Raw genomic sequence first — 27671 nt, forward strand, 5'->3', positions numbered from 1 at the left:
ATTCATTTTTAATGAGCTGAAAAGAAAACACATCACATCTCTGTTTATCAATTTGCACTGGCTACCAATAGCTGCTCGCATAAAACTCAAGGCATTAATGTTTGTCTACAAAACCCACATCTACCACCGCAAAGAGACACAAAATCACTGACTTTTAACATTAAATGTTCCCTCTTGGTGGAATGACCTGCCCAACTCAATCTGAGCATCTTCAAGAATAGTCTAAAAACACACTTCTTCCATCTTTATTTGACCCTCTAACTCTAGCACTCTCTATTCTAATTCTATTCTTTAAAAAAAACAAAAAAAACATGCCCCTTTTAACTTGCACTCTATTCATTTACCAACTGGTTGTTTTCTTTTTAAAAAAAGATATAAAGATAGATAGATATAAAGATAAATAAATAAATATATATATATATATCTGTGTGTATGTATATATATATATATATATATATATATATATATATATATATATATATATATACATACACACGTTTGTGTGGTTGTGCGTGTGTCTATTTCTCTCTCTTTATATTTGTAATTGGATAGTTGTTAGAATTTAAAATAGTTATTTATTCCTGTAATGGCAGGAATGTAAACAAACATAATCCTTCATGTGTAAGGACCGGTTATTGGCCTGTGGCTATAAAATTAAATTATGCATTCATAAATCATGTCACAACAATGTAGCAAAATAAACTTGTTTACTATTTACTAGAACTTACCAACACTTATTTTTCTCCATTCTATTTTTATGACAGTGAAGAAAAAATGATTTGTATTATGTACTTGCTCACAAAGGGTTATTTTGGTAGAAAGGCCACTTCATGTACGGCATGAAAGAAATCCCAAGGCTAATATTTAGGTCTAACAATAGCCGGTGAAGTGAAGGGCCAGCTGCTCCAAACCACGGCACAATTCACATAGACAATGCGTAGTAGTTGGCACTAAATGTTTTTGTTTTTCTTCTTTTAAAGCAGCAGTTTAAAATGAGTGTGTTTCTACAGAATAGATTGAGGAATCTAGCACTACATCACTTGCTCACCAATGCATCCTCTGCAGTGAATAAGTGCCGTCATCACAATAATTCACAAGTAATCACATGACTCCAGTCCATCAATCAATGTCTTGAAGCAGAAAGCTGCATGTTTGTAATAACTTCTGGTGAAAATGCCCATCCATAATAACGCTGTTGTCCTGTCAAAAGCCACAGACATATTTTTCTAGAATTGTTTCCACTTGTAAACAGTGCTTGATCTGTGCATATTTCTCTTATGATTCAGACAAGACACATTTTTCACTGGAGAGAGCAATATTATGGACAATGCTGGGTCGTAACTGATTACATGTAATCTGGACAGAGTACTTGTAATTAGATTACATTTTAAAATAATCAGACTAGTTACTATCCGAATCAGACTAGTTACATCTTTATCGATTACATAACATTTACACAATTTACAAAAATCATTTCAATTTTAAGAAGTGTTTTCTCAACATTTTATCTCTGCATCAACTATTGATGAGCACATTCATTTTTATTTGAATTATCCCTCAGTGGGTTATTTCACAATGTATTACAATGTCTTTGGAAGGCCTTTGCCTTTCCAATACATTAAAATGCACAAATTCACGTTATATCTTATTGGCAGTTTTTGTCAGCCAAATCTCTTGCATGCCAGTTTGGGAAAACTTGAAGTAATGTTTAATGCATTTCAAGTTGTTAAGAACAAAGAACTGAGTATATTTTCTTTCTCCTTGTATTTTTTATATCAGTATGGTACAAGATTATCCTATTTAAATCGATGTGATAAAGTTAGTAAGTAATCTTCCCGGCACTGATTATGGATAGAGGACTCGTATATTTTGGCCAGAAGCAAAAGTTTGAAGTTAAAAATGTCTTGATGGATTTATGACAAACATAACTTTAAGACATTAATTGACAGGCTGGAGTTGTGTAGATTACATGTGGATTATTGTTATATTTTAATCAGCTCTGATTCTGACGGCACCCATTCACTGCAGAGGATTCACTGGTGAGCAAGTGATGTAATCCTAGATTTCTCTAAATCAGTTCAGAATAAATAAACTCATTTACACCTTGGATGGTCTGAGGGTGAGCAAATTTTTATTTCTGGGTAAACTAGTCTTTAGAATACTTTCCACTATTCAGTCCAATATAATAATAATAATTCATTACATTTATATAGCGCTTTTCTAAGCACTCAAAGTGCTCTACATTGTGAGGGGGGTGTCTCCTCGTCCACCACAATATGTCAACTTCTGCTTCAACCAATGATGCGAGTTTAGGGCTTATGCCCTATTCTGCTATTTTATAGTATGAAAAGTGTGCGTAGTGTATTAACACTAAAAATTGCAATAAGATATGCACTTAAAATACACTTATTTAAAAAAAATGAACACTTTTGCAAACACACTGCAACACCCATGGTGGTAAATTTTGTGTGAGCAAGCATTAAGAATCTAGTTCTTTTCATTGAATTTATGGCACAGACTCAAAAAAGGCAGATTTGTGTTTTTTTTCAAAACCTTGTGTATAGCAAAACTTTTGTCTGAATAGGAAGTACGGTAAGTTTCTAAATAGGTTGATGTGTGACTAGTATTCAGACCACAGTCACAGAGAGTAAGAGGATGGGGTTTGGTTTTCATCAAAAGCTGTGCGCCATTTTTATTGTAGTATTCTAAATTTACATAAAAAAAAAAAGAAAGTCTGCCCATGTCCTAGATCCATTATGAAAGTTAACGCACAAATTCCATATACATCTCATTGTATTTTACATAGAGGATAAGAGTATAGGCATGGAGGTGGCATGATCAATCACAAAGCTTGAAAGAACCAAGAGATAAAAAACAAAAACAACCCTGAATAAATAGAAGGTGCTGTCTATTAGGAGAGAGTATAAGCATGTCACTCTTTTGAGAAGTTTAACATAAAAGCCGGTAGCGTGGCAAATCTCGTGCCCTCCTTTTACCAATAAAGAGAGAAGGGTTCCAAGCGTACTAAAGCAGAAATGTGAGGAGTAGAGTGAGATGACAATGGAGAGCCTAACTCGTCTGTACAGGTGCATAAGTTAGAGAGTACATCTGGTGGTTACACAGACACTAAGACATCGACGTCTAGTTAAAATGGTAGAAAGCAGGTTCTCTTATGTCGATACCTGTATATTCTTTTTCTTGTAGCCAACAAGACATTTTTTTAAGGTGTTCATTTGCCTCGGCCAATTAGGGCAGACCATTTGAACGTCCAATAGAGCGCAACAGTGCGGTTTCGAAAGCAAAAATCCCATTTACTTACTCCATAGAGAAACTGGTTTTTAACGTGAAAACCTCTGAAAAAGATGAGCCAAGATTCAGTCATTAAAAAAAAAAAACTGAAGAATTTACTGTGAGGAACTACACTACCCATTATTCTGAAGAGAGCTCCACCAATGAGTGATTTGGCTGCTATCATGGAAACAAAAATCGCAGCAAGAGTTCCGTAACGACTACCCGCTCCCATTAAGCACTGCAAATTACAAGCAAGTAAATGCAGGTTCACATCAAAACCAATATTTGTTGGGACAATTTAGAGCGATAAAATATTTTATTTTAAATCAACAGCTGTTAAATGTGTCTGTTCAGACCAACATGAACCTTTCGTACACCATCAATGCGTCAATTAATTAATTTATTTTTACAGAAAGGTGTTCTATTCTTTTTCCATGGCACTGCTAAGAAAACTTGCCAACCAATAGAATTCTCACATGTGATAGCATGTCCAGAGCCACTACTGTTACAGTCTGAATTAGCATTTTTATTCAGCCTGTCCTCCATTTTTAAGCATTGGTCTAAACAGTCAAATTCATTTGCAAAAATCGAACCAAATTTGTGGCAAATTCTGTGTGAACAGTATTTAAATCTCCTCAAACATTCAAACTACTTCTATATGTTAAATTACAGTAGTAAACACTTGAAGTGGATCAAAGATTCATCCAAGTTGTCCTAAAATTAAAATGCGTTCTTGTCTTAAGACAACTTTGATGAGCTTTTCTGATCCACCTCAAATATGTTGAGGTTGAGGCAATGTTTTTATCCTTATAAGGACAAACAAGTCAGTAATTGTATTTTCATTTTAATTTGATTACATCATTCACAATACTTTGATGGGTTGAGAAGTTTAATCCACCAATGAATCAAAATACGCAACCTTGTACCTTTGTTTTTTCATATCTTTTTATTTTGAAATACAAATTAAAAATTGCATATGGCATGTTATGATTTATCTGGTCAGTTTAGTTTCTGGCTTTAAAACAAAGTGTTAATCCTTATGGAGAAAATGAATGGGAAAAACACTCGCTGATAAAGTGTGCGGTCACTGTTGCACTCTACAGTGTCCCAGATGAGGAGGGGCAGATTGGAGCCGAGTGACACAAGCATTTAGCAGTTTTTCTTGCGAAGCTACTGCAAGTTTCAATTTTGCTGTTGATTTCCATATTAAACAAAAAGAAAAAGAAAATCCTAAATTTGTAGATATTTCACCCATTTCAAATGGGCTCTGTTCAAGTAACCCTGGAAAAAAGTTAAAGAAAGCTTTGGGATATTTTGCCTTTTTAATGACAAAGTCATTAAAAATCATGCACGCTGCAAATAACCTCATGCAGTAGTTATGGTAAACCATCCAAGCACTTTTTATTCATTAATATTCATAAATACACACAGCAGCTTCATTAGAGAAGGTCTCTTGTTTCCTCTTCAGTTTTTGAATGTGGAGTATTTATAAGGAGAGCCTTTTGCAAGACACAGGAAGCAGAGGTCTGCCACAGATACCTACGCTCACCTGCTAAAGGAAAAAAATTAGTTATGTGGAATTGATTATCAACTTCTATATATTTATTTATATATTTATATTTATTTTCTCTCTCTCTCGTTCCCTCTCACTCTCTCACACGCCTGTTCTGATGTATTTTGATTTTTTTTCCCTCTTGCTCTCCTTTCATGGATTTATACAATGTAACAAAGGTGACAGACCTGAAATTACAATCACCAAAAAAAAAAAAAGAAAAAAAAAGAAAAAAATTAGAGAGAGCTGTGTTTTTTGCCCACCGTCATTGGCAGTTACAGCACAGAGGACATTGTCTGCGTTGTGGTGGGATATCATCAAAGAGGAGGTGGTGGAGGCTCCTTGCCTGTGAAGCTCTCCTTCAGGTTGAGGCTCTCCAGAGCCACGTCTAAAGGCATGATGTCCACGCAGCCCATGGCGCCGAAGTCAGCAAAGTCTCGCCTTTCGTCCTCGTCGGAAGACGAGCTCTCTTCTCGCATTAGTGTGGACAGCAGCAGCTCCTGCACGAACAGGCTGCGGTCCGCGCGCTCGCTCTCCAGCGCCTGCCGTTCTGCCTCTGACATTTTCGGCTCATTCAACCTGGTGGAATTAGATGGACAAATACTAAAAAATCTATGTTTATTCTATTTGACTTCGCTTTTCTGAATTCCGTTTTTAAAGGGTTAACTCCAAAACCAAAAATTCTGTCATTGATTACTCACCCTCAAGTCGTTTCAAACCTGTAAGACCTTCGTTCATCTTCTGTGCACAAATTAAGATATTTTTGATCAAATCTGAGAGCTCTTTGACTCTCCATAGACAGCAATGGAACTGCAATATTCCCAGGTCCAGAAACGCAGCAAGGGCATTGGTAAAATAGTCCATGAGACATCAATGTTGTTTATGTTCAGTAGACAGCGCGTGCATGCCGAACATAAACAGCGTTGGTTACATTGATTACGGTCTGGGGTACTCCCCAAAAAGGCAGAAGACGGTAACTCGAGAAGGAAGAATTGTTGAATAAACTATGTTATTATAGTTTTCTTTATGCACAAAATTATTCTTGTAGTTTTGTAAAATTACGGTTGAACCACTGATGTCACATGAACTATTGTACCGATGTCCTTGCTATGTTTCTGGACCTGGGAACACTGCAGTTGCACTGCTGTCTATTCAGCATCAGAAAGCTCTCAGATGTTATCAAAAATATCTTAATTTGTGTTTCGAAGATGAACGAAGGTGTTACGGGTTTGGAATGACATGAGGGTGAGTAATTAATGACAGCATTTTCATTCTTGGGTGAACTAACCCTTTAAATGGTTTAATTACATGTTAATAACCAAAAATCATGTCCAATTCATTCATACATTTTCAAGAATTGCAATTTTAACAATACAGGGCCCTATAAAATATTTAACCTTTTCAGATATTGTTTTTCCTGGATTTTGTGTTGACTGCATTAAATTTGAAAAATGTTAATAACCAAATGAATGCATAAAACTTTAACTTAACCTTTTAAAATGTAGCGGAATGAAAATTTAATTCCTTTTTTGTCAAACAAAGAGCTGCACAATAGAGGTTTACTGTCAAATTGTGCAGTCAACATTAACAAAAAACATGAGATATTCCTAAAAAATGATATTTTAAATTGTATTATTATTATTGTTGTTATTTTGAGAAGCACTTACATTGTACAAAACTAAGTAGTATATTTATATAATTTCAAGTGAAACCAAACTTTTATTTTGGCAGGCCATAGAAGACTGAGTTTCTGTGATAGTAACAAATGAAATGCTGGTGAACTGAACTAACAGAGCAGCTCTAGCTATGAAGTTCACGTTCATTTTCTTGTTAACTTATTTTTTTTACCAAAAATATCTGAATTCTAAGTATTTATTCATTTGTTTTTAATTTTCTGAAATATTCAAGTATAAATTCTAATTCAGGAACTAAAACATGCTCATCACAGAGGAGGTATATTACTTTTAAATAAATTTATAACATGGGGGAAAAAAAAAATAAAGGTACATTTATCAGGACATTGTAAGCGTAAAAGCTGCAACTATTATATTTACTTGTTTGGAAAAGAGCAGCTTGGCATTCTACTAAATATCTCAAATTGCGTTCTATGGGGGAAAAAGAACAGAAGTCAATAGAACTGATGATGTAAGAAGAACCCCTTTAATAATGCATAATCTTGAGTGTATGGTTATGTCCGAGCCGTACCGTGTGAGAAGAAACTGGGAGCTGTGGGAGGCCAGCGGGTTGCTCTCAGTCATGGCTGTGTTTGTGGCGGTGCTGGGCGGCGGGATGCTGGCGCTGATGTTGCTAGGGTTGCTGCGTTGGCGTGTAGCGTTACGGGCCGTCTCCAGCTGCTGGCGTGCCGCCTGTGCCTGCTGGCGCTCCAGCTGAAGCTGCATTTGCAGCTGCTGCAGCTGCGAGGCCGAGGGGCCAGAAGAGTTGAGCTGTCCTCCTGCGGAGCGCCGCACACCCGACAGCTGAGAAAGCAACTCTGGTGAGGTAGACACAGTGAAAAAGAGAGAGACGGCAAAAAAAAATAGAGTGTGTGAGAAGACATTCAAATGAACACTTGCATCAACAACATGAAAGTCCGTAAGCCAATTAAGACCTGTATTACACACCTGCTATGGGGTCCATGGCTTCCCTATTGCTTGGAGAGTAGGAGGAGCTTTGTGAAGAGGAGAGCCCACCAGTGGAGCTGCTGGTAAAGTGCATGTTAGTCCGGCGTGCCCGCGGACCGCCCAGTCCCCGCCCAGGGTGGAACATCCGACGAACGTGCCGTACACCGCTGCTCTCATCGTGCACACACTGGTTAAGGAGCAACTGGTTGAGAATGTGTTCCAACACACACATCACCTCTCATCCTGAATCATCTAACAGGATTTCATGTTTCAGTTTTTCAGGATTTATTACCTTTTCTGCTCCACACTTTTCCATCACATTATCTGTTAAAGGGAGAGTTCACCCAAAAATGGACATTCTGTCATTAATCACTCACCCTCATGTGGTTCCAAACCCGTAAGACCTTTGTTTATCTTCAAACACAAATTAAGATATTTTTGATGAATTCTGAGAGCCAGATGATGCAAAGTGACGTGCTTTGTGTCATCAGGTGAACTTTTACTGACAAATAATATGGGTATCTGAGTGCAGGTAACACAGAGCTTCAACAGCCATGCAGTGCCGACATATAGCGCAACTGTGCTCACGGTGACCCGAGTTCGAATCCCGGCTCGTGGTCCTTTGCTTTCCTGTCTACTCTACACTGTCCTGTCCAAGTAAAGGCATAACAAAGCCCATAAATAAATCTTAAAAAAAAAAAAAATCTGATTTAAATTCACTGACAATCTTCAGTTCCAGTGAGCTTTTATATTCTGCAACAAGATCAACTTGAGTGAACATTCAGAATGGTTTTGTAAAGATGCAATTCAAAATAATTTTTCATTTATGAATCAGACATTGACATTCTTTTGGAAGCTTCCCCCATTCCCCCTACTCTTTGAAATATTTTTTCTAATACATAGAAATAAAATCATAAAGGTTTAGAGTGACATGAGTAAATAGCAGAATTTTAGGCTCTGTGAGAAGAATCTTTACATTTCTTAAAGATGTACGGACACAAAAGCTCAATAAACCTTTGTAAGGTTATCTCTGAAGTAACTTGAACACACAGTCCTCAGTCATTATATATGAGCAGAACCAATGTGTGTAAACTGTATAATCGTTCTTATGTAAAGAATAACCTGAACACTGAATGGAAGGGTTTTATGAAAGAAGTCCATTATACGTATACTCGGACATATACACATTAGGTTAAGATAAAAGGATATTAAATCTCTAGGTGCTCTGTGTTCAAGTGTGAGATGAGCAGCAAAGTCATCCGTCACATGATTGGGGTCGCCACCAGGCAAAGATGCACAGATTGGGCAAATCTGAAACAGAGAATAGATACATATTAATAATCAATTAATGTAACCTCACATTGGATGGACATGCTTATTCATGGTTGCATTATTTTCATTACAATGAAAGCTAATATTTAAATGTACAAAGTAACAGAACATGGTTGAGCTGTAGTGCATAAATGGTATTTCATGGATTCACTTATTAATATTAGTAGTCCAAATCCCACACCTAATTCAGTCAAACAAGTGAAACAAGTCTAAAGGGTGGACTCACACAGAGTGTAAACTGAACATAACGCATTGCTATGGAATCCTCAAAAAAGTGGATTAGGGACAAAAGGTTTGTTGTTACGTAGCATGGCCTTCATTTTGAAAAACTAAAATAAATAGCAGTAATAACACTGGAAAAGCAAATCTTTGTGGTCATGTGGCTGTAACCAGCACACCAGACAGACGAGGAGCTGTTGATATTCTTATAATTGAAAGACAAAGAGTGTAAAGTCATAGCAGCAAGAAGAGTCAAAAGATGTGATATAAAAAGCAATTGCAGATTATTATTACTACTACCAGAACAGAAGGCCACTATTATCATTATTTTGCAGTAATATATCCCAATATCTCTCTATTATATATTATTCACCTTCCATTCCAGGAGAGCAAAAACATGTTTAACATTTTAAAGCAAGTGCATTTTGCATTAAAAGCACATAATAACTAGTTCAAGAATTTGACTTTTTCTCCCAATGGTTGATGAAAATGCACATCACTTTCTTAGAAAATATTTTTGGTGTACATTGCTGCATATGATCTGTGTTTGATGTGAATAGGCATTATTTTAAATGCTACATCAAACTTTGATGATAAAGGTCTTAAAAAAACCTGACATTGCTGTACAATAGGGCTGGGTTGAAAATAATGATTTTGCAAATTTCAAAATTCAAACAATAAATACCATTTTGGCACTCTTTAACAGCATGACATTGCCTTATTTCAAACATGAGCGTGAAACGCATGATCATCTCTAACGGTTTACTATCAGTTAATGCACAAAATAACCATGAATGAAAATCAGAAGGTATGCTGAAAAAAATAACTAGACGTATGCAAGACATGGGTTTCAGCTGTCGCATTCCTTGTGTCAAGCCACTCTTGAACAAGAGACAGCGTCAGAAGCGTCTTGCCTGGGCTAAAGACAAAAAGGACTGGACTGCTGCTGAGTGGTCCAAAGTTATGTTCTCTGATAAAAGTAAATTTTGCATTTCCTTTGGAAATCAAGGTCCCAGAGTCTGGAGGATGAGAGGAGAGGCACATAATCCACGGTGCTTGAGGTCCAGTGTAAAGTTTCCACAGTCATTGATGGTTTGGGGTGCCATGTCATCTGCTGGTGTTGGTGCATTGTGTTTTCTGAGGTCCAAGGTCAACGCAGCCGTCTACCAGGAAGTTTTAGAGCACTTCATGCTTCCTGCTGCTGACCAACTTTATGGAGATGCAGATTTCATTTTCCAACAGGACTTGGCACCTGCACACACTGCCAAAGCTACCAGTACCTGGTTTAAGGACCATGGTATCCCTGTTCTTGATTGGCCAGCAAACTCGCCTGACCTTAACCCCATAGAAAACCTATGGGGTATTGTGAAGAGGAAGATGCAATACGCCAGACCCAGCAATTCAGAAGAGCTGAAGGCCACTATCAGAGCAACATGGGCTCTCATAACACCTGAGCAGTGCCACAGACTGATCGACTCCATGCCACGCCGCATTGCTGCAGTAATCCAGGCCAAAGGAGCCCCAACTAAATATTGAGTGCTGCACATGCTCATACTTTTCATGTTCATACTTTTCAGTTGGCCAACATTTCTAAAAATCTTTTTTTTTGCATTGGTCTTAATTGATATTCTAATTTTCTGAGATACTGAATTTGGGACTTTCATTAGTTGTCAGTTATAATCATCCAAATTAAAGGAAATAAACATTTGACATATATCTAATTTTCTAATTTTATGACCAGCACCTGTATGTATATAGTTTTCATTTTTAAATGATTTAGTTTTTTATCGATTTATGTATTCTAGTGCAAAAACAGCAAACATGCTCCTTTTGGTTGATTTTGTCGCGTCTAATGTGGACAGACAATTTGCTTTTCACTGGAACCTCATCACATCCCGTTTAGTTAGGAGACTAAAACACATGCGCTGAGTAAAACACATGATTTCAGCAAAGACAGCATGTGTACTCACCACCTCTGTAGAGGTCTCTGCATGCTCTGAGGTCACGTGCTCCTGTAGAGATGTTTCCGTGTAGCCCATTTTACCACAGTAAGGACAAGTAAACGACTGAGGCTGCTCTACTGAGAATGCCTCCCCCCCATAATACAAGTCTGCAGAGAGTTGAGATAAAAGTCAAACACAATCTCTTCATTTACCATCACCATCATTACTAAGATCAAGGCTCAACAGTCATAATGGTCTGTTCATATTCTGTAATATTTTGAACATTACAATAAAGCGTTTTTTAGAAACAGATTTTCTTGTAAGGCTGTACGATATTTTGAAAAAATAAAACTGACACTGATATTTAGTTTTTACACTGGACAAAATTATAAACGCAACACTTTTGTTTTTGCCCCCATTTTTCATGAGCTGAACTCAAATTAAAGACTTTCTATGTACATATAAGCCGCATTTCTCTCAAATATTGTTCACAAATCTGTCTAAATCTGTGTTAGTGAGCACTTCTCCTTTGCTGAGATAATCGATCCACCTCACAGGTGTGGCATATCAAGATGCTGATTAGACAGCATGATTATTGCACAGGTGTGCCTTAGGCTGGACACAATAAAAGGCCACTCTAAAACCAGTGGGGTCCGAAAACCAGTCAGTATCTGGTGTGACCACCATTTTCCTCACTCAGTGCAACACATCTCTTTCGCATAGAGTTGATCAGGTTGTCCACTCCTCTTCAATGGCTGTGCGAAGTTGCTGGATATAAGCAGGAACTGGAACACGATGTCGTATACGCCGATCCAGAGCATCCCAAACATGCTCAATGGGTGACATGTCCGGTGAGTATGCTGGCCATGCAAGAACTAGGATGTTTTCAGCTTCCAGGAATTGTGTACAGATCCTTGCAACATGGGGCTGTGCATTATCATGCTGCAACATGAGGTGATGGTCATGGATGAATGGCACAACAATGAGCCTCTGGATCTCGTCACGGTATCTCTGTGCATTCAAAATGCCATCAATAAAATGCACCTGTATTCGTTGTCCATAACATACGCCTGCCCATACCATAACCCCACCGCCACCATGGGCCACTCGATCCACAACGTTGACATCAGCAAACAGCTTACCCACACGATGCCATACACGCTGTCTGCCATCTGCCCTGTACAGTGAAAACCGGGATTCATCCGTGAAGAGAACACCTCTCCAAAGTGCCAGACACCCTCGAATGAGAGCATTTGCCCAGTCAAATCGGTTACGACGACGAACTGCAGTCAGGTCGAGACCCCGATGAGGACGACAAGCATGCAGATGAGCTTCCCTGAGATGGTTTCTGACAGTTTCTGCAGAAATTCTTTGGTTATGCAAACCGATTGTTGCAGCAGCTGTCAGGGTGGCTGGTCTCAGATGATCTTGGAGGTGAAGCTGCTGGATGTGGAGGTCCTGGGCTGGTGTGGTTACACGTGGTCTGCGGTTGTGAGGTCGGTTGGATGTACTGCCAAATTCTCTGAAACGCCTTTGGAGATGGCTTATGGTAGAGAAATGAACATTCAATTCACGGGCAACAGCTCTGGTGGACATTCCAGCAGTCAGCATGCCAATTGCACGCTCCCTTAAAACTTGCGACATCTGTGGCACTGTGCCATGTGATAAAACTGCACATTTTAGAGTGGCCTTTTATTGTGGCCAGCCTAAGGCACACCTGTGCAATAATCATGCTGTCTAATCAGCATCTTGATATGCCACACCTGTGAGGTGGATGGATTATCTCGGCAATGGAGAAGTGCAGATTTAGACAGATTTGTGAACAATATTGGAGAGAAATAGGCCTTTTGTGTACATAGAAAAAGTCTTAGATCGTTGAGTTGAGCTCATGAAAAATGGGGACAAAAACAAAAGTGTCGCGTTTATAATTTTGTTCAGTGTATATATTGTGATATGAAAAATACAGCAATGTATTTTTAGAATTAACCATTCTAGAATGAGTTAGTATAATAACAGTAATAATATGAATTTATTGTGATTATTACAAAATATATTAAATCATATATTGTAATGTCGTAACGTCTGAAATATATATATATATATATATATATACACACACACACACATATATACACACATATAGATATATACACACATATATAGATATATATACACACACACATATACACATATATATATATATATATATATATATATATATACACAATGAATACTTCAAAATAAACTTACAATTCTAATATTTATGTATTAATTTCTTAATTTTTAAACGTTCAACCATCAAGCTTTCAAGCCATTTAGACATTTATGTGATAAAGAGTGTAAACTATGGCATTATTGGACATCACAGCTTACCAAAGTCTACCCTGGTTAGTATGCACTGCATTGGGTGCTCCGTGGTGTGTCTAGTTGTTGTGGCTCCACTTTCGTAGCAAGATGCACAAAGGTCGTAGTCGTAGCAAATTAAACACTTGTATCGGCGCCCTCTGAAGTTCCCTTTTAAACACGCATCACAGCTCACACCTGTGGGAGAACACAGAGACATTTAACTCAGAACAACAGCAGAAGCCTGATCGCATTTATCACAGACAAGGTTCGAATCGCCTGGATAGTTTCTTTCCATTCTAAAAAAAAAAATAAAAAAAATTCTCAGGACTCACAGCAGACACTAGGGCAGAAAACTCATTCAAAGCAGCTCTGCCTGTGTGCGTGTGTGTGTGTGTTTGTGCAAAACAGGAGGAAATCATATCACAGCACTGACCACTACATTTTTTTTACATTTGGACAGTGGACTAAAAGTTGGTCAAATTTACACTGTCAAATAATTGAATAAGGACATATTGTAATTCTCTGACTAGGGCTGTGCATAATACAATCAACAACAAGCAACAATGAATCTTTCTGTAACCAGAAGCAAGATTTAAACCACTAAACTCTTAGATTAGACTCCGGTGTTGACTGGGCAAATCTTCTTCAGTAAAGTTAAAGTGTTTCAAGAAATAATGTCATACTGCAAGTTTGCAAATGAAGGCTGCAGGACAATTTGCATATGCAAAATGACCGTTTGATAGCCCCACCCCCTTTTGGTTACTGATGTTCAAACAACCTTACAGAACATCATGAGTCTTTATTTATTGCCAAATTATTAATACATCTAAGCTACTGTGTCTGCTCGCTTTTTTTCATACTGTAGAAGCCAATGGGTAACTGTCAGCTGTTTGGTTAACAATATTCTTCAAAATATCTTCTTTTGTTCTTGTTGTACAAGTCTTACATACAAAAACCCTAAGAGACCCCAAATTATATAGGGCTTTTTTAACCTTCTGGGGGTGAATTTTTTTGGAAAGCCCCTAAATGAACTTAAATTACTCTACGAGTTTTAATCGTACAGATAAGAGTAATACATCAATCGAATCTGTAAAGGATCTACTTTTATTTGTATACCCGCATAATAACAACAAAACTTTGTAATTTTATAAAACAAAGAAAACAAACAGGGTGCGCTCTCTGCCTTCGCCGTCTCCACGAACTGCTTTTAGAAACTCAGCAAATACTCAACACAGACATGGGAGTTATATCTATGAAAAGCCTGAAGTGTGTACTTTGAAATGAAGCAAGTCATATCGAAAACAAATATTCTGTGATGAAGTAATCCGTATGAAACCAGCACGATATTCCAGATTGAAATAATTAAATGTTTGCTTGTAAAATTGAATCAGATAGCCTCTTAGTTCCCAAGAGGAAATATGCAGCCTAAGAGATTTCCATTGCTCAGTACTGGCCACATTTTTAGTCTGATATTGTGGTTTCACATATCCCGGGGTTAGAAATGAGGTTTGGCGAGTTATAACTAGCATTTTCCTTTCTGACCTGCCAAATGACCTCTGCGGTCTTTTCACAGCAGAGTCCTGCAAACAAACCAAACTACACATTCAAACTAAACCACAACAGGAAGATCTCCATTTGCTCCAACTGAAAAATGTGGAATGGGCTTTCTACGCATTTCAGTTTCCCAAAAACTGAAATGCATAGAAACTTTATTTTCATTGACAACATCAAAGTAAAAAAATACAATAACTTTAGTGGTTCTCTCAGTGTCTTGGACTCCAAGGTCCCCCCCATTGTCCACCACAAAATCTGAAGGCCCGAACACTACTAGTAGGGATGGGTACCGAAACTCGGTATTAAATCGGTCTCGGGGCTAAATTATGAAAGACCGGAGTATCGATAAGCTCTGACGTTATCGGTACTTCTGTCGGTATTGGAGAAATTAAGAAAACACACATACATTTATTGTTGCTCTCTCTCTCTCTCTATATATATATATATAATGTCGCCAGCTGTTTTTATGTGCAATAATATTCAAACATTTGTCTATGATGCATTTTTGCTATGCGCAATTCAGAAGCCAGATCGCGCTCACGCGGAGGAGCTTCAGCACACGCAACATGAAAGTCCTGTTTAATTATGATAGACGAGAGAACCAACTATTCAAACATCTGCTCACACTTTAGACCTGTGGCTGTTATATTAAGCTAAGTATTTTTTTTTTTTTTTTTTTTCGATTTTGGCTTCCAAGGATTATAGCCGCATTTCTTCTAGCACAACTCCCTTCCCTTCATAGCGGCGCGGATTCGTTCCTCCGAACCAAAACTTAACATCTGAATCAGCTCAATCAGTGATTGTTATAAAATGCCGTCTTTACTGTTGCTACATTGCAGGACATATTTGATAGTAAAACGTTGAAAGTACAATCTGCTGTTCCCCAGGCTGAAATGTGTGTGCGCGCGTGTGCCTGCGCGGCGGCGTGCTCCAAAACGGACAAGCAAAGTACACTTTGAGCTTCGGGCGCGTCGAAATAACACACAAAAACATGCCAAAAAATACACACACAATGTGTCAAAATGGCCGGTTATGAGTCTTCACTTTTATGTTTTAAGTGGACGAGAACAGTTGGGAGAAAATCCGATGCGTGTCAGTATATTGTCTTAAAGTGTCAGACTGGAGCTTGAGCCATCAATGTTAATCAAAGAACAAAATGCAAAGAGAAAATCACCCACAGCTCTTAATCTGAACAACGTTATAGCTTTAATAAACATAAATCTATCAGTACATACAGTGAAAACTATGCAGTGCTCATTTACATTTGATTACTTTTGTAACTATTACTTACCTGAACATTAATATTAGTAGACCTTCATGGAAAAATGAAGGCACTGTTTATTTCATTTCGTTTGTGTGTTTGTTTTATTGTATTTGTCAGTTTGTTTTACTTTGTTCATGTTGTTACTGTATCTTATCTTATGTATATAAAACACTAAAAATACCTGCACACTGGTGCATTTACAAATTGATGAAGTGCAGGCATTTTTAGTGTTTTATATACATAAGATAAGATACTGTAAGAATATGAACAAAGAAACAAAGTAAAACAAAAAGTACCGATAACAATACCGTTAAAGTACCGGATCGATAAGCAGTATCGGTAAGAGTAGTAATACCGTTAAAATCTTAACGATACCCATCCCTAACTACTAGTATCTGTAAAACTAAACTTGAGGATTCCAAAGGTTTTAGGAGCTCAATGTTTTTCAAGCTTTTAACCAATGAATTTATAAAACTTATTTTATAGTTTGGTGATGAGTTGTTGGCTCAAGGTCTGCATATAAAGTCACACCAGAGGTGTTCAGCTGGGATCAGGACTTGGCTTTCTGTAGACCAGTCAAGTTCTTCCACACTGACTGAATCAATCATGTCTTTTTGAACCGTGTCTTATTCACAGAGGCACTGTCATGTTAGAATAGAAAAGGGTCCTGTCCAAACTGTTGCTATAAAATATAGAAGCACACAATTCCCTAGAATATCATTATATGCTTAAACATTAAGATTTGTACTCATAAAAATTACTAAAGTAGTCAAACATGTTCATTAGAAGGGGGTGACCCAATACTTTTGGCAATATAGTGTATCTGAATACAATGAAAATATATTCAAATCTTCTTATCTTTTTTCAGTGCAAACACATGTCTCAAAATATAACAAAAAAACCTACCGGGAACATAGGTTACATTTTAACTGAGTTTGAAGAAAAAAATACAACTGAAGTAACGCAATTAATGCAACAAATGTTGCTTTATTGTAAAGTGTTATTCTAACAGTCAAAGTGATATTCAAAATCATATTATCATTTCTCTCTTAAGATTTTGTTCAGATTTCAGACTCAGATAGCCACAGAAAAAGCATTAAATATAAATCTCACTCTCGCTCTCTTGGCTGCTTCATATTTGTGGTCAACAGTGCGGCAAATGAAAAAAAAAACATTCCCTTCATATTATTGATACTAAAATGAATATAGCAAAACTCTTGCTTAATTCAAATTCAATTAATATTCCATTGTATGAAATGCAAGTACATATATTACGTGACCAAAACTTCACTTGTTCTAGCGTGTCACACATGCAAATTGGTGCTTACTGTATCACATCTGTATGTGCGCTGATCAGTTGTAAATAAAAGTTAAAATTAAATCTGAATTTATTAATGATGCACTCATCTGTCAATCTCTTAATTTTCTGAAAAGATCAGGTTGAGCAAGCGACAAATGCTTAAAAAGCTTTGATGAGTTGCCTTCTGTGGCAACACATGATTTATAGCAACGATTGCATTCAGGTGCAGTAAGGTCAGTTCGTTCACCTTTGTCATCTGTTTTGTATGCAAAGTAATGCCATATTTCACTTCTATTTCTGTTTTCATTTATTAATTTCGGGTGCGTTGATAGAGTTTCATCTGTTTGATCCATCACCTCGTTCTGTTGTCACATTTACTGGTTACACAGCAATTTGGGAAGCACTTCGCAACAGCAGCATATGAAATACCGAATTGAGCAAAATTAATTATATTGTACCGTTTGAAATATAATATATACACCGGTATTTTTCCAGTACCGGTATAGCGTGCATCCCTATTTCACAGTCAACTCATATGGCTTTTTGGCTAGGGGTAAAGCAAGGAAGAGTACACTTTCAGATAAACAAGCTGACATAATGGATGGCACTTGTGGAGGTAGAAAAACAAAGTTCAGGATTTCTTGTAATAAAGATTTAAATGCAAAAGAAAAGACGGAATTTGTCTGTTTCAGTCAATGTTAAGTTAATGTATATCTTTTAACAAGAAGAGCAGGCTATAGACTATGTTCAAAAGCTTTGCCACTTGATTGAGCAATTAAATATATAAATCTACATATAGTAGAAATGCATTAAATACATTGTTTATATTTACCTTTTAAACATGAATAAGTCTATGAAATATGCAGTACTGTGTAAAAAGAGAATCTCAATGCTGAAAAAGCATTCACAGTAACAATTTGTAACATTTGGATTTGAAATCAAAATAATGGATAAATATTGTATTTGTGCAGCACAAAGGGCTGCTTCCGCACCGCATGCCTACACCGCACACGGATCATTTGTGAAACGGGCATTAGAAATCAAAAGACAAAACCAGAATGTGTGTGGTCACCATTGAACACTTAACCCCTTTCCTTTAGAGGCTGAAACCATTCTGCAACCGTACAAAGTATGAATATTTAATAAGCCAAGCATTGTGCATGATAGTTGTCTGTTGCCCTTTAACCTTACAGAACTGCTTCACACTGTTAGGACACTCACAGTAAACTCTCTCAGGGAAGTTGTGCCTTCTCTTTAAAACATTACAGCTGTCATCAAAGCACGAATGTCTCTGGCCACTGCATCGGTGTTGCGATTCACAGACAGCATGTCAAGTCAAAAATAGTTTAATTTCTAAAAACACATCACACAATCCACTGGCTAGGCGATTATGAAAAGTAGTTTTGAACATTCCTTGTCTCTTGTCTTGTCTTGTTTTAGACTAGTGTGCTAACTTCACTATAGTAGTAACACTGCACAATAAGGGTCTTTTTTAATTATTAGTTAACTACATTTGTTAACATGAACTAATGATGAAAAATACTAAAGCATTTATTAGTCTCAGTTTATGTTCATTTCAACATTTTACTAATACATTATTAAAATCCAAAGTGGTTAATATTGTAATAATATGGATAATAATAATATAATATTGTATTATTATTATTACAATGTTGTAATATTGTATTATTTAATGGACCTGACTGAGCTAACGTTAGCTAACAATGAACAGTTGTATTTTTATTAACTAACATTAACAAAGATTGCTAAATAATGTAACAAATGTATTGCTCATTGATAGTTATTGTCAGTTAACTGAATCAATTAGGGCTGTGCAATTAATCAAAATACTATTTTGATTTCGGCCTCCAATAGGCTTACCGCGATAGACGATATTAGCGGTGATACCGGTGTTAAGCCGCAACACCGATTACGTCACTTGCCCAGCGCGGCACAGTCCCTCACCGTCATTTAGATTTTTTTTAATAGTAATAAAAATCATTTAGTACAGTTATCTATCACGTGAGGAGAGCGAGTCGAGCTGACTGACAAGAAGAGTGAGGTGAGACAGACAAGACGATGGCCAAAAATTATTATTTTTTTTTTTATATTTTGGATTTTGAAAAGCCTGTTGACCTGCCATTTATCTAAGGTGATATTGGAAGGTTTTTTAACATTTCGTTTCTCATTTATTTGGTTCCACATATTTGCTCATTTTTATTTAATTTAAACTCTGCGTTTTTCCCCATTATTTTTACATCAAGGTGTATGCATTCCATGCCTCCAAACTTTCTTAATCGTTTCGCTAATAAACGTTCTACGTTTTACTTTACTGATTTTCAGTTCTGTATACCTATTTAAAATTTGTAAGTTATTTGTTATTTTATATTAGGCATATAGCATGATGTATTTTTATTTGTTTTGTTAATAAAAGTTATATGTTGTACTTTGTTGTTGCTTGAATTGAATTCAAGCAATTGATGCTGAATTGCTGCCAATTTAAAAGTGAAAGTAAAATGCGCATGGAGCTTTTACAAGCCATTTAAAAGCAGAGGAAAGTGAGGGAAAGAATTAAAACTCAATCAACCTAAAAACAAACTGCTTGATGCCGAAGTGGCGCTAATTTGAAAGTGAAAGTAAAACACACACGGAGCTTACAAGCTATTTAAAACCGAAGGAAAGCGAGGAAAAGAGGGAAAACTCAAACGACCCCCCCACCCCGGTGATACCGGTATTACCGGTGTTGTCACACGCCGATTAAATGGTGGGAAAATTTCCTCACTGTCACAACCATAGCCTCCAAATGATTATGAAAATACAATAATCGAGAGAAACGATTATTTCGCCCCATTCTGTGCCTTTGGCGGTGCACTTTCACGCCATCATAAAAGCCCAATTTGGCAAATTGGGACATGCTTGATTTATGCGCTCAGAGACGGAACGAAACACAAACGGAACACAAAATCGCTTACTGCTCTGGACTGAAGGACATATCGCTATCTAGGGCTGGGTATCGAGTTCAATACTTTTTAGGCACCGACCGAATTTCCTCGATACCACCGAGTATCGAAAAACGTCTTGTCATTCGGTACCAAATTTCGATACCAAAGGGGTTAATCTCATTAACGTCAGTGAGCCAATAAGCCTGCAGCACTAGGTGTGTTTGACTAGAAGTGACGCGGTGCTGATTGATCAGTGTTTGACATCCGCGAGAGCGTTTCGAAAGCACACGGAGCAGTCTGCTCTCTATATCGCGCAGTTTCGCTTACTTGACACAGACTGAAGCTCGCGTGACATTTCAGCGTCTGCCGTCTCACTAAATGAGGACATAAACACATGAACATCAGCTCTAGAACTGCTCTGAGAGTCACTTCATGAGCATTTTACCGTTTGATTTGAGTAAAACTTGCGTCATATCATATACACACAGAACTGTAAAGGTATTCCTGAAAACCCGTCAAAATAAAAGTTCGGATTAACTTGGAAGACACTGCGGCAGAAATAAATTAAATATTGTTCAGCAGAGTGTACATACTGCTACTACTAGGCTACTATTAAAATTATTAAAACTCTTATTTTTTAATTAATGATCACACAACATTTCTTCCATGTTTTAATTTTAATAGTAAAATTTTGTTTGCCAAAATAAATAAATAGTTTTATTTTCAATAATTTAAAAGAAAAATGAAATGAATGTTTTATGCCTTCATTTGAAAACCAGATACAGAACACAGAATTTCTGAAAACATTTCATAAGGCTGTTTTAGGAATAAATTTGAATAAACTAAGTAGATTTATGCATTCAAATAATTAGACATACTACAACATAGAATTTAATAACAATAAAACATATTGTGAAAGAAAATAAAACATCCACTTATGAAAGTGGATAAAGATTTAAAATTTCTTGAAGTCTTTAACAACCTAGAATAAATGAATAGAAATGATGATTCTGTCTGAGCTATGCATTTTAAAACGAGCACGCACTAGTGTAAACTGAAAACTATTTCAGCTTTATTAAAATTACTTGTACTGATTTATTGTGTTGGCTATATTTTGTTCCTTTGTGCAGTGGCTCAGGAGATGAGTCTTTGAGTCTGTATACATGTCAACAAGCTGAAAAAATAAAACCAAAGTTTTTTGATATAATGTAATCTTGTTAAAACTGTTTTCATAAAATTGGTATCGAAAAAAGTATCGTTCAGGAACCGGTATCGAACTCAAGGTATCGGTATCGAACATTTTTGAATGATACCGAGCCCTATCGCTATCTTTAAATTAATCATTCATATAAAGTTTTGATCATATGGCCCACTCATAATCATGTTAAATAATCGTGATTACAATATTGACCAAAATAATAATAATTATCATTTGTCATAATCGAGCAGCCCTAATCAAAATGATAACTAATGGGGACTGTATTGTAACCTGTTTCCCAAAAAGCAACTAAAACTGCCTGGACAATCACCATTACAGCAGTATTATGAACTTCAGCAAATATTATTGTGCAAGTACACCGCCTGCCAGCATACACTGCAGACACCCAGCTATGCCAGTTTAATTATAATGGCAAAGTTGTGTGGCACACCGGCAGAGGCTTTGTCTGTCTCACCTGTTTGCGTCATTTGCCAGATCACATTTGATCTAGATGTAATTAACCTAAAATGCATCATAGCAACTTGCCCTATCAAGCACCACAAAAACCTTTAACTAACCAAGAGTAACAGGGCAAAAGTAACATCAAGAATCTGTGCGCTGTATTGGACAGGTCTCCTGAGAGACTCAAAACAGCACCATGGCTACAGGTGAGCTTGAGGACCTTCCTTCATTCACTTGCTTATTTCCCAGAACAGAGATTGGGAGTTCAGTTCTCTCTCAGAGCAAAACGCAGCCTGTAACATTGGTGCCATGACCCATATGAGGCAGTGTGATGAGCATGGGACAGGGTAGCTGCAGGATTTTTGAAATCAAATTTAAGACTTTTTAAGGGCCTGCAGAAACCCTGATGGGAACAAGCTAATGCATCCTAACAAGTTTATCATTTACTATGCGTTGAACACAAGACGCTTGATTCGTCGGGTACTATCTCAGCCTCACATACCACAAACCCAAATTTTGCTTTATGTAAAAGTGAGGTCGCTCACATGACATCATCTCTTTAGACTTTTAATTAATCATTTATAAAACAGACATTTCTAACTTTAAATTCTGACTGATCAAATTCAATTCTGTATGAAGGTGTTAAGTTGATATAGTTGCTTTAGTTGAACATAGTGCTAGCAGTGCCGAGTAGGGAAGCGCGGTATTCCGTTACTGGAAAAATACCGGTATTTATTATATTTCAATCGGTATGATATCATAATTCTGCTGAATTTGGTATTTTATACGCTGCAGTTGCTTCCCAAATTGCTGCGCAACTGGTAAATGTGACAACAGAACAACGCGATGGATCAAGCAAATGAAACTATCAACACACCCAAAACGAATACAAAGAGAACGGTAGAAGTAAAATATGGCATTACTTTGCATACAAAACAGATGACAAAGGTGAAGGAACTGACCTTACTGCACCTGAATGCAAGCGTTGCTATAAAACACCACAGGAGGCAACACATCAAACCTTTTTAAGCATTTTTTGCTTGCTCAACCTGATCTTTTCAGAGAATTAAGAGATCGACAGGTGAGATCATCATTAATAAATTCAGATTTAATTTGAACTTTTATTTACAACTGATCAACGCACACACTTGCGAATTGAATTTTACGCACATTGAATTTTAAATAAGCAAGAGTTTTGCTATATTAATTTTAGTATGTTTGGGAATGTTTCTGCTAATATAAAGCAGAAGAGAGAGCGAGGGTGAGATTTATATTTAATGCTTTTACTTTGGCTATCTGAGTCTGAAATCTGAAAATCTGAGAGAGAGAGAAATAATAACGTGATTTTGAATATTACTTTGACTGTTAGGATAACACTTTACAATCAAGCAACATTTGTTGCATTAATTGCATTACTTCAGTTATATTTGTTTTCTTCAAACTCAGTTTGATACAAATGTATTAAGATATGAATCTATTATTATTATATTTTAATAATATTGCTTTCAATTCACTTATCTTTTAAAGCTGGTTATGTGTCACCTATGGTATCGATACCGAGGTATTACATTCTGGTATCGTACGGAAGACAAAATTATGGTATCGAGCCATCCCTAGTGCCGAGTAGGGGTGGGCGATATAGCCTCAAAATTATATCACGATATTTGAAGAATATTTGCGATAATGATATTTATGATATAGAAAAAAAAATATGGAACAACGTTTTATTGGTGACTGCAGCTGGCAGGCAGCAGCATTTATTAGTGCAAACATAATGAAGGGCATTTTCCATCCTTTTCCAAAGAGCTACTGTCATTGATGACAGACTACCTTATTCGAAGTGTAAATTATTGTCGTAAGGTTTGCAGCATTATAGTGCAATAGTAGTGACCAGTGTGGGGCAAGTTACTTAAAAAAAAAAAAAAAAAAAAGTAATTAGCTAAAGTTACTAGTTACTTCTCACAAATAGTAACTGAAATCCTCAGTGCTTCTTTTTCTTGACAGCAGCAGATTTCTAAATTATTCTCATTACTAATTTGAGAAGATGCACGTATCACATTGTCACATGCCTTTTAAAAATTCATAAAAATGTTACTGAGCAACTGACGAGTAACAGTTTCAGCACAGATTTCCCTCGCGGTTTGGGCTTTGAACCCTTGCTACCGAGCTCGTGCAGCGCTGTTTGAATGCATGCGATTCGTGTGTATATTGGAAAACATAACGTTCTGCAATTTAATTGTTTAAGGCCGTTTTGCGATTTTAATCATCATACAGTAACCAGCAACAACCACCCCTTCCTCTTCTCATCAGAGACATGAGATGCAGTACTAAACAGTCTCTCGCTGTCAGTGCTTATAATGATTTTTGCGTCTTTCTTGGACAGTTTTAAATGCTTCCACACTGCCATCATGTTTGCTGCATTAGTACGCACCTCTATTTGATCGCATCACGTCATTGTTCGGTACAATTTATTCAGTCTTTTTGCTTATTCATAATTAATCATTTTAGCTCCCGAACATTCGGTGCATCCCTAGTAAATACGTCAATGTGTCGCTATATCATTGATATCGCGATATGACACTTTTTTATCATGTAAAAATGTATATCGGTGTTATCGCGGACAGTATATCGCACACCCCTAGTGCCAAGGTTCAATTCCCAAAAAAATGCATACACTGACAAAACTTAATGGATTCAAAATTTAGATAAACCATCTTGCAAATATATAAATGTAAGTGGTGCCTTGGTATCCATATAGTCCACACTAACTACTGAAATATAACCCAGATTGCATCTAGAGTTGTGGCTCTGAACCAATGGCCACTAGAGGGCCTCAGCAAACTTTCAAGAGGGGTTCCTTAAACATATTTCAAATAATAAATTATTAATAATATATTAAAATAATGAAACGCTAAATTAAATGTCAAAGATCTAAAGTCAAGACCTAAATTAAAACATTTATTTTTCAGCTTTTATTGAAGAACAGAGTGCTTGAAACTTATGAAATTTCAATAAATTGTTCTTAATTTAATGTATAAACTCTCAGTTTGTGTTACGAAAAAGGTTTGAAAACAAGCAGAGTTTTAATAATTGCAGCAGAAATCATGGAAATTTATAAGAGTCTTCAAAATATTGTGCTGGGGAGTGGGATGACTGAATCGAAACCATTGGTCTCGGGTATGAAGTGTGCAAAATTTTAATATTAATAATTAAGTGTGCCAGGTTGGCAAAGAGACAAAAACAGGTAAATATGTTGCAAATAATTGATCAAATCAAGACAAATCTGGCTTATACAAAATCAGAATACTTTCATGTGATATAGAATTTAATTTTTTTGTACTTTTGCGGTCAAAAATCCTATATTCTAAAATTATAATTAACAGTTATATTTGTGCTGCAGTAATTAACTCCCTCTCCTCCATCATCTATGTGAATCATAGACAATTCAATTAGCCTATATAAAACAACACAACTTAATAAAACCCAGAATTTCTCAATCCTGAACAAAAATTGACATCTTTGTAAAAGAATCGCTACACAGAAGACAAAACTTTACATTTCTTGGCAGCTGTCATGTGTTAATAACTCAAGAGGACTCCTTAAGTATGGACTTGTCTAGTCATATCTTAAATATCTACTGTATAAAATGCCTTCAAACTGAGCGAATGTTAAGCATTAATTACAGAATCCAGATCCTCTCTTCATAATTCAGAATAATTCTGCCACTGAGCTTGAATCAAAGATCTGAGCAGCTGCCAAACTATCACCAATCCAGATATTATACCAATAATTATCTGAGGTGTCACACGGCACAAGGATCCTCTGATTGAAAGCTACTCTCAAGCACCATGTGCTGTTTGCAGGGAAACTAGACCCATATGTAAGCAGTCTTCATTCACAGGCAGGTGACAGCCGCCGTCTTGAAATCTAGTGAGCTGCCAACCCAGACAGCATATTTGGGAATCACAGGCACATATGATGCACAGATATGCTGTTTAGGTAGGCATATTACAAAGATTTGAGACAGACATTAAAAGCAAGCACTTAACAAATATCTAAACAAATTATACATTTAATAACTCGCATTGAATTACTAAGAATTGGGTTCGATTCAGACATATATAAAATAATATAATTAATAAAATGTCCAAGGATTAGTTTTGGACATGAACTTAAGCATTCTTTGCAGTATCATTAATAATATAAAAAATATATGGTATTATTACCATCTATTATATCACTGTACTATATAAACACAGGACGTTTAGTAAGGGTAAATAGAAAGGGAGAAACGCAATAAGTATGACAAGATTCCCCAAAACGACCCACTACAAAACGTACTGTGGAAAATACCATGGTAAAACTAAAAACTTCCACTGTAGAGTGTCCAAAAACAGTTTTACTATGGTACGACGTCCAAAAGATTATGGTAAACGGTCATGACTTAATGACATAACCTATACATAAACTATAACAGACTCAACCCGATATTTCAACGCAATGTCAGTGATATTAATTTCTTAAGTATTACTATCCTATTAGTTTAAAACTGACCATCCTCACTGAGGGTCTGCCGACTTTTAAGTGCACTTAAGTGACTTTTAACAGGACAAATGTGTCTGAAGCCACATGATCAAGCCAGAACTTGAATTCTGAATCTCTTCCTTGTATCCAAACATACTGGTTTGACTAAATACTGAATGTCTTCTTCACAAAGAGAGCTAAAAATATAAACGTGTTTCCAGAAATAATTGAGTAAGATTCCTAAGCAATCACAGCTATGGCTTCACTGACACCAGCTAATGCTAAACCCAGACGTGCAAGTCATTCACTTGTGCTGGCCTGAAACATGACTCAAGACGGCTCTCACACACAGAGACACACTAGCAAGAGCTCCAGAGCGGTCCGACTGAGCTCCACGACCGCTAAACCGGCGGAGTGCAGGCCCTCGCTCGTCATTCTAGCAGGGCAGGGCAACTTAAAGCAGAAAGCTTTAAAAATAAGTGTCTTAAATCAGGCCCGACCGAAGCCCTGACCTCTCCAGGGCTACCTGCGGGAACACACTCGCCCTCAGTCCCGCGGCCGGGCGAGCCGCAGCAGGCCCGGCCTAGCACACAGGCCCAGCTCAATATCACACCAAGCGGCACCCAGAAAACGCCCTGTGCGCAACCGAGGCGGCGTAAACACATAAAAGGTTGCAAAATTCACGGCGGCCGCCATGATGAGTCTTTCCCAGTGCATTTGAATTGAAAACATGGCAACCCCGCGGGTCAGCACTGGCCTACAATTCAAGGCAACGACGCAGCGATCGGCGGTTTTTTCGCACCTACCTTCATGTCGGGACATCCTACAGACAGTGACACAGCCCCTCCTCGGGCTCCCTAACGTCTATCAGTCGGAAAGGTGCCGCTAAAAACTAAATAAAAGTGGGACGCGGTCTTTCTTTCCTATTTTCTCTCTTGAAGATGGATCCGGGGCTTACTTCTCTCCGCTTCCCCCTCCCCGTCTGTCATCGAGCGCCTGTGTGAGAGACGGAGCGGACGCGGTCTGCCGGCAGGGGGCGCAGCACTCCTCTACTTCTTCTTCTGTGGTGTTTGAAGGGCGGTAAACTCGTGGAGCTCTTGAACGGGCTTTCTGTTAGTGTTGA

At 37.2% G+C, this 27671-nt stretch overlaps 1 long non-coding RNA gene and 1 pseudogene across 3 annotated transcripts in view; one reads left to right on the forward strand and one right to left on the reverse strand.

Moving 5' to 3' along the window:
* LOC306870868 overlaps positions 1-27671 on the forward strand; it is a 1223475-nt gene that overhangs the window by 886192 nt on the left and 309612 nt on the right. The gene's annotated exons all lie outside the window — the stretch shown is intronic.
* Positions 5038-27537, reverse strand: LOC306871293 (E3 ubiquitin-protein ligase KCMF1-like; annotated as a pseudogene). The gene is made up of 7 exons (XR_013785825.1): positions 27355-27537; positions 13332-13499; positions 10986-11125; positions 8674-8775; positions 7465-7642; positions 7049-7334; positions 5038-5422 (listed from the first exon to the last, which is right to left on the reverse strand). The product of XR_013785825.1 is annotated as an E3 ubiquitin-protein ligase KCMF1-like (transcript).

This window comes from Barbus barbus, assembly GCF_936440315.1.
Source record: "Barbus barbus genome assembly, chromosome: 6".
Classification (NCBI taxonomy): Eukaryota; Metazoa; Chordata; class Actinopteri; order Cypriniformes; family Cyprinidae; genus Barbus; species Barbus barbus.